The following is an 8000-nucleotide window of genomic DNA, read 5'->3' on the forward strand; positions in this document are numbered from 1 at the left end:
ACCCTCCGCCCATCTGGCGGGGGCCCCCGGGTGGCGGGTCACGGTTGCAAATCGGTCAGAATTTTCACGCAAAGCATTTCCTCCACCGGCGCGCCCCGGCCGAAGCCAAAGCGCCCGGGGATGGCGCACCGCCGGCGGGCGCGCGCACCGGAGGCGGGCCGCCCCGCCTCCGCTCGAGCAATCTCGTTCGATCAAAGTGTTTCACCCACCGGCGCGCCCCGGCCGAAGCCAGGGCGCACCGGAGGCGGGCCGCCCCGCCGCCATCTCTCTCGCTCAGCGATCCATCCGCGAAACCCACCGACCAGCCACAGTGCCCGGAACGAGGCTCCGGTTCGTTCACCCTCGCCACTGTCCGAGGGCGTCCGAAAATACTGAGGTCTGAGTCGGATCCAAAACGCACAAACGTCGGTCCTCACTCCTGGAGGCCTATGTTTCTAAAAACCAGGTTTCTGAAATCTGCGACCTGGTGGCCCAGTGATGTCGGCTACAACTTTTTTTTTCCAGTCCGCTCAAAATTCTCCAGGCATTTTCTGAGCTTTCCTTCACATAGTCCGACTTTTACTTAGTTTCTGACGGAGCCAAAAAAGTCCGGGTTTTTTTGCCCTCCTTATCGTCCCGACTGGAAACTTTAACTTCGTATTTTAAGTCAGAAAATTAAAGTCCTTTTCATCCAGGAGACCGACCCTTCCTGCAAAGCGTCCCAAATGGTCCTTCGTCGTCGGATATCTGTCGGGAAATACCGCTCTATGGAACTGTTTATTTCATCCATCCACTGCACCTGCTGTTCTGACATCAGCATCCGAGAATAGTGTCCCGTACTGGGACATGGTCTGGGTTCTGCCGCTCTCTGGAACTCTGTATTCATCCATGCGTTACACCTGCTGTTCTGACATCAGCATCCGAGAATAGTGTCCCGTACTGGGACATGGTCTCGGATCTCCCGCTCTCTGGAACTATGTTCTGTTTATTTCCTTCATCCACTGCACCTGCTGTTCTGACATCAGCATCCGAGAATAGTGTCCCGTACTGGGACATGGTCTGGCATATCCCGCTCTCTGGAACTATGTTCTGATTATTTCCTTCATCCACTGCACCTGCTGTTCTGACATCAGCATCCGAGAATAGTGTCCCGTACTGGGACATGGTCTGGCATATCCCGCTCTCTGGAACTATGTTCTGTTTATTTCCTTCATCCACTGCACCTGCTGTTCTGACATCAGCATCCGAGAATAGTGTCCCGTACTGGGACATGGTCTCGGATCTCCCGCTCTCTGGAACTATGTTCTGTTTATTTCCTTCATCCACTGCACCTGCTGTTCTGACATCAGCATCCGAGAATAGTGTCCCGTACTGGGACATGGTCTCGGATCTCCCGCTCTCTGGAACTATGTTCTGTTTATTTCCTTCATCCACTGCACCTGCTGTTCTGACATCAGCATCCGAGAATAGTGTCCCGTACTGGGACATGGTCTGGCATATCCCGCTCTCTGGAACTATGTTCTGTTTATTTCCTTCATCCACTGCACCTGCTGTTCTGACATCAGCATCCGAGAATAGTGTCCCGTACTGGGACATGGTCTGGGATCTCCCGCTCCATGGAACTGTGTTCTGTTTATTTCCTTCATCCACTGCACCTGCTGTTCTGACATCAGCATCCGAGAATAGTGTCCCGTACTGGGACATGGTCTCGCATATCCCGCTCTCTGGAACTATGTTCTGTTCATTTCCTTCATCCAGTGCACCTGCTGTTCTGCCATCAGTGTCCGACAATAGCGCTTCATCATCGGATAGCTGCCGTGAAATACCGCTCTCTGGATCTGCTCTGTTCTGGCAGGTAATCAGGGAGATTTTAAGTAGATGAGTGTCCGGGAATAGCGGGCCGTTCTGGGACTTGGTCTGGGATATCACGCTCTCTGGAACTATGTTCTGTTTATTTCCTTCATCCAGTGCACCTGCTGTTCTGCCATCAGTGTCCGACAATAGCGCGCCGTTCTGGGACTTGGTCTGGGATATCACGCTCTCTGGAACTATGTTCTGTTTATTTCCTTCATCCAGTGCACCTGCTGGTCTGCCATCACTGTCCGGGAATAGTGTGTCGTTCTGGGACATGGTCTGGTCTCTGCCGCTCTCTGGAACTCTGTATTCATCCATGCGGTACACCTGCTGTTCTGCCATCACTGTCCGGGAATAGTGTGTCGTTCTGGGACTTGGTCTGGTCTCTGCCGCTCTCTGGAGCTCTGTATTCATCCATGCGTTACACCTGCTGTTCTGACATCAGCATCCGAGAATAGTGGGCCGTTCTGGGACATGGTCTGGGATATCACGCTGTCTGGAACTGTGTGTTCATCCGTCCACTGCACCTGCTGTTCTGCCATCAGCATCCGAGAATAGTGCCCCGTACTGGGACATCAGCCAGGACGCACCGCCGTCATCTCGTTCGTTCGCTCAGTCATCCATCCACGAAAGCTACCGATCAGCCACAGTGCCCGGAATGATGCCTCCTGCCGGGGCAGCGTCCGCTTGCTCCCCGACAGCCAGTTCTGCATGAGGCTCCGGTTCTTCCACCCCCGCCACTGTCCGAGGGTGTCCGAAAATACTGAGGTCTGAGTCGGATCCGAACCGCACAAACGCCGGTCTTCACGACTGGAGGCCTATGTTTCTAAAAACCGGGTTTCAGGAATCTGCGACCTGGTGGCCCAGTGATGTCGGCTGGAACTTTTTTTTTCCGGTCCGCTCAAAATTCTCCAGGCATTTTCTGAGCTTTCCTTCACATAGTCCGACTTTTACTTAGTTTCTGACGGAGCCAAAAAAGTCCGGGTTTTTTTGCCCTCCTTATCGTCCCGACTGGAAACTTTAACTCCGTATTTTAAGTCAGAAAATTAAAGTTCTTTTCATCCAGGAGACCGACCCTTCCTTCAAAGTGTCCCATACAGTGCTTCGTCATCGGACATCGGCCGGGATCTCCCGCTCTCTGGAACTGTGTATTCATCCATGCGGTACACCTGCTGTTCTGCCATCACTGTCCGGGAATAGTGTGTCGTTCTGGGACTTGGTCTGGTCTCTGCCGCTCTCTGGAGCTCTTTATTCATCCATCATGTACACGTGCTGGTCTGCCATCACTGTCCGGGAATAGTGTGTCGTTCTGGGTCATGGTCTGGGTTCTGCCGCTCTCTGGAACTCTTTATTCATCCATGCGGTACACCTGCTGGTCTGCCATCACTGTCCGGGAATAGTGTACCGTTCTGGGACTTGGTCTGGTCTCTGCCGCTCTCTGGAGCTCTTTATTCATCCATCCACTGCACCTGCTGTTCTGCCATCACTGTCCGGGAACAGTGTGCCGTTCTGGGTCATGGTCTGGGATATCACGCTCTCTGGAACTCTTTATTCATCCATCATGTACACCTGCTGGTCTGCCATCACTGTCCGGGAATAGTGTACCGTTCTGGGACTTGGTCTGGTCTCTGCCGCTCTCTGGAACTCTTTATTCATCCATGCGGTACACCTGCTGTTCTGCCATCACTGTCCGGGAACAGTGTGCCATTCTGGGTCATGGTCTGGGATATCACGCTCTCTGGAACTCTTTATTCATCCATCATGTACACCTGCTGTTCTGCCATCACTGTCCGGGAATAGTGTGTCGTTCTGGGTCATGGTCTGGGATATCACGCTCTCTGGAACTCTTTATTCATCCATGCGGTACACCTGCCGTTCTGCCATCACTGTCCGAGAATAGTGTGTCGTTCTGGGACTTGGTCTGGTCTCTGCCGCTCTCTGGAGCTCTTTATTCATCCATCCACTGCACCTGCTGTTCTGCCATCACTGTCCGGGAATAGTGTGTCGTTCTGGGACTTGGTCTGGTCTCTGCCGCTCTCTGGAACTCTTTATTCATCCATGGGGTACACCTGCTGGTCTGCCATCACTGTCCGGGAACAGTGTGCCGTTCTGGGTCATGGTCTGGGATATCACGCTCTCTGGAACTATGTTCTGATTATTTCCTTCATCCACTGCACCTGCTGTTCTGCCATCAGTGTCCGACAACAGCGCTTCATCATCGGATAACTGCCGTGAAATACCGCTCTCTGGATCTGCTCTGTTCTGGCAGGTAATCAGGGAGATTTTAAGTAGATGAGTGTCCGGGAATAGTGGGCCGTTCTGGGACTTGGTCTGGGATATCACGCTCTCTGGAACTATGTTCTGTTTATTTCCTTCATCCAGTGCACCTGCTGTTCTGCCATCAGTGTCCGACAATAGCGCTTCATCATCGGATATCTGTCGTGAAATACCGCTCTCTGGAACTGTGTATTAGTCCGTCCGCTGCACCTGCTGTTCTGACATCAGCATCCGAGAATAGTGTGCCGTTCTGGGACATGGTCTGGGATCTCCCGCTGTCTGGAACTGTGTGTTCATCCATACGTTACACCTGCTGTTCTGACATCAGCATCCGAGAATGGTGTGCCGTTCTGGGACATGGTCTGGGATCTCCCGCTGTCTGGAACTGTGTATTAGTCCGTCCGCTGCACCTGCTGTTCTGACATCAGCATCCGAGAATAGTGCGCCGTTCTGGGACATGGTCTGGTCTCTGCCGCTCTCTGGAACTCTGTATTCATCCATGCGTTACACCTGCTGTTCTGACATCAGCATCCGAGAATAGTGTCCCGTACAGGGACATGGTCTGGTCTCTGCCGCTCTCTGGAACTCTGTATTCATCCATGCGTTACACCTGCTGTTCTGACATCAGCATCCGAGAATAGTGTCCCGTTCTGGGACATGGTCTGGTCTCTGCCGCTCTCTGGAACTCTGTATTCATCCATGCGTTACACCTGCTGTTCTGACATCAGCATCCGAGAATAGTGGGCCGTTCTGGGACATGGTCTGGGATATCACGCTGTCTGGAACTGTGTGTTCATCCGTCCACTGCACCTGCTGTTCTGCCATCAGCATCCGAGAATAGTGCCCCGTACTGGGACATCAGCCAGGACGCACCGCCGTCATCTCGTTCGTTCGCTCAGTCATCCATCCACGAAAGCTACCGATCAGCCACAGTGCCCGGAATGATGCCTCCTGCCGGGGCAGCGTCCGCTTGCTCCCCGACAGCCAGTTCTGCATGAGGCTCCGGTTCTTCCACCCCCGCCACTGTCCGAGGGTGTCCGAAAATACTGAGGTCTGAGTCGGATCCGAACCGCACAAACGCCGGTCTTCACGACTGGAGGCCTATGTTTCTAAAAACCGGGTTTCAGGAATCTGCGACCTGGTGGCCCAGTGATGTCGGCTGGAACTTTTTTTTTCCGGTCCGCTCAAAATTCTCCAGGCATTTTCTGAGCTTTCCTTCACATAGTCCGACTTTTACTTAGTTTCTGACGGAGCCAAAAAAGTCCGGGTTTTTTTGCCCTCCTTATCGTCCCGACTGGAAACTTTAACTCCGTATTTTAAGTCAGAAAATTAAAGTTCTTTTCATCCAGGAGACCGACCCTTCCTTCAAAGTGTCCCATACAGTGCTTCGTCATCGGACATCGGCCGGGATCTCCCGCTCTCTGGAACTGTGTATTCATCCATGCGGTACACCTGCTGTTCTGCCATCACTGTCCGGGAATAGTGTGTCGTTCTGGGACTTGGTCTGGTCTCTGCCGCTCTCTGGAGCTCTTTATTCATCCATCATGTACACGTGCTGGTCTGCCATCACTGTCCGGGAATAGTGTGTCGTTCTGGGTCATGGTCTGGGTTCTGCCGCTCTCTGGAACTCTTTATTCATCCATGCGGTACACCTGCTGGTCTGCCATCACTGTCCGGGAATAGTGTACCGTTCTGGGACTTGGTCTGGTCTCTGCCGCTCTCTGGAGCTCTTTATTCATCCATCCACTGCACCTGCTGTTCTGCCATCACTGTCCGGGAACAGTGTGCCGTTCTGGGTCATGGTCTGGGATATCACGCTCTCTGGAACTCTTTATTCATCCATCATGTACACCTGCTGGTCTGCCATCACTGTCCGGGAATAGTGTACCGTTCTGGGACTTGGTCTGGTCTCTGCCGCTCTCTGGAACTCTTTATTCATCCATGCGGTACACCTGCTGTTCTGCCATCACTGTCCGGGAACAGTGTGCCATTCTGGGTCATGGTCTGGGATATCACGCTCTCTGGAACTCTTTATTCATCCATCATGTACACCTGCTGTTCTGCCATCACTGTCCGGGAATAGTGTGTCGTTCTGGGTCATGGTCTGGGATATCACGCTCTCTGGAACTCTTTATTCATCCATGCGGTACACCTGCCGTTCTGCCATCACTGTCCGAGAATAGTGTGTCGTTCTGGGACTTGGTCTGGTCTCTGCCGCTCTCTGGAGCTCTTTATTCATCCATCCACTGCACCTGCTGTTCTGCCATCACTGTCCGGGAATAGTGTGTCGTTCTGGGACTTGGTCTGGTCTCTGCCGCTCTCTGGAACTCTTTATTCATCCATGGGGTACACCTGCTGGTCTGCCATCACTGTCCGGGAACAGTGTGCCGTTCTGGGTCATGGTCTGGGTTCTGCCGCTCTCTGGAACTCTTTATTCATCCATGGGGTACACCTGCTGGTCTGCCATCACTGTCCGGGAACAGTGTGCCGTTCTGGGTCATGGTCTGGTCTCTGCCGCTCTCTGGAGCTGTTATTTTCCTCCATGCGGTACACCCACTGCTCTGCCATCACTGTCCGAAAATAGTGCTCCGAAATCGGGTAAGTCGCGCGGGGAGCCACCCCTGTATCTCGGCTCCAGGAGCGTCTTTCCGCCCGGGGCCTGGCCCACTATGCTTAGGTCCAGCTGGGGAACGCTCCCCCCGAAGCTCGGGGCCCTGTCCTGGAGATCTCTGTTTCCGAAAACCAGGTTTCTGAAATCTGCGACCTGGTGGCCCAGTGATGTGAGCTAAAAAAAAATTTATCGAAGCGATCTAAAAAAGCCCAGGCATTTTCTGGGCTTTCCTTCACATATTCCGACTTTTACTTAGTTTCTGACGGAGCCAAAAAAGTCCGGGTTTTTTTCGCTCCACATAGTCCCGACTGGAAACTTTAACTTTTTTTTTTTTCCATTATTTCACCCGCGGAGGTCCGCAAACACCTCCAGGGGCCCACAACGGCCGAATTAAGCCAGGAAAAAGACACCAGAACCCGGATCTCTCTACCAGACACCCCCAGAGCCCGGAACACGGACCCAAACACCTCCAGAGGCCCACAACGGCCGAATTGAACCCGGAAAAAGACGCCAGAACCCGGATCTCTTTACCAGACACCCCCAGAGCCCGGAACACGGACCCAAACACCTCCAGAGGCCCACAACGGCCGAATTAAGTCCGGAAAAAGACGCCAGAACCCGGATCTCTTTACCAAACACCCCCAGAGCCCGGAACTCGGACCCAAACACCTCCAGAGGCCCACAACGGCCGAATTGAACCCGGAAAAAGACGCCAGAACCCGGATCTCTTTACCAGACACCCCCAGAGCCCGGAACTCGGACCCAAACACCTCCAGAGGCCCACAACGGCCGAATTAAACCCGGAAAAAGACACCAGAACCCGGATCTCTTTACCAGACACCCCCAGAGCCCGGAACACGGACCCAAACACCTCCAGAGGCCCACAACGGCCGAATTGGACCCGGAAAAAGACGCCAGAACCCGGATCTCTTTACCAGACACCCCCAGAGCCCGGAACTCGGACCCAAACACCTCCAGAGGCCCACAACGGCCGAATTGGACCCGGAAAAAGACGCCAGAACCCGGATCTCTTTACCAGACACCCCCAGAGCCCGGAACTCGGACCCAAACACCTCCAGAGGCCCACAACGGCCGAATTGGACCCGGAAAAAGACGCCAGAACCCGGATCTCTTTACCAGACACCCCCAGAGCCCGGAACTCGGACCCAAACACCTCCAGAGGCCCACAACGGCCGAATTGAACCCGGAAAAAGACGCCAGAACCCGGATCTCTTTACCAGACACCCCCAGAGCCCGGAACTCGGACCCAAACACCTCC

This window comes from Gasterosteus aculeatus, unplaced genomic scaffold (genome assembly GCF_964276395.1).
Source record: "Gasterosteus aculeatus unplaced genomic scaffold, fGasAcu3.hap1.1 HAP1_SCAFFOLD_67, whole genome shotgun sequence".
NCBI lineage: Eukaryota > Metazoa > Chordata > Actinopteri > Perciformes > Gasterosteidae > Gasterosteus > Gasterosteus aculeatus.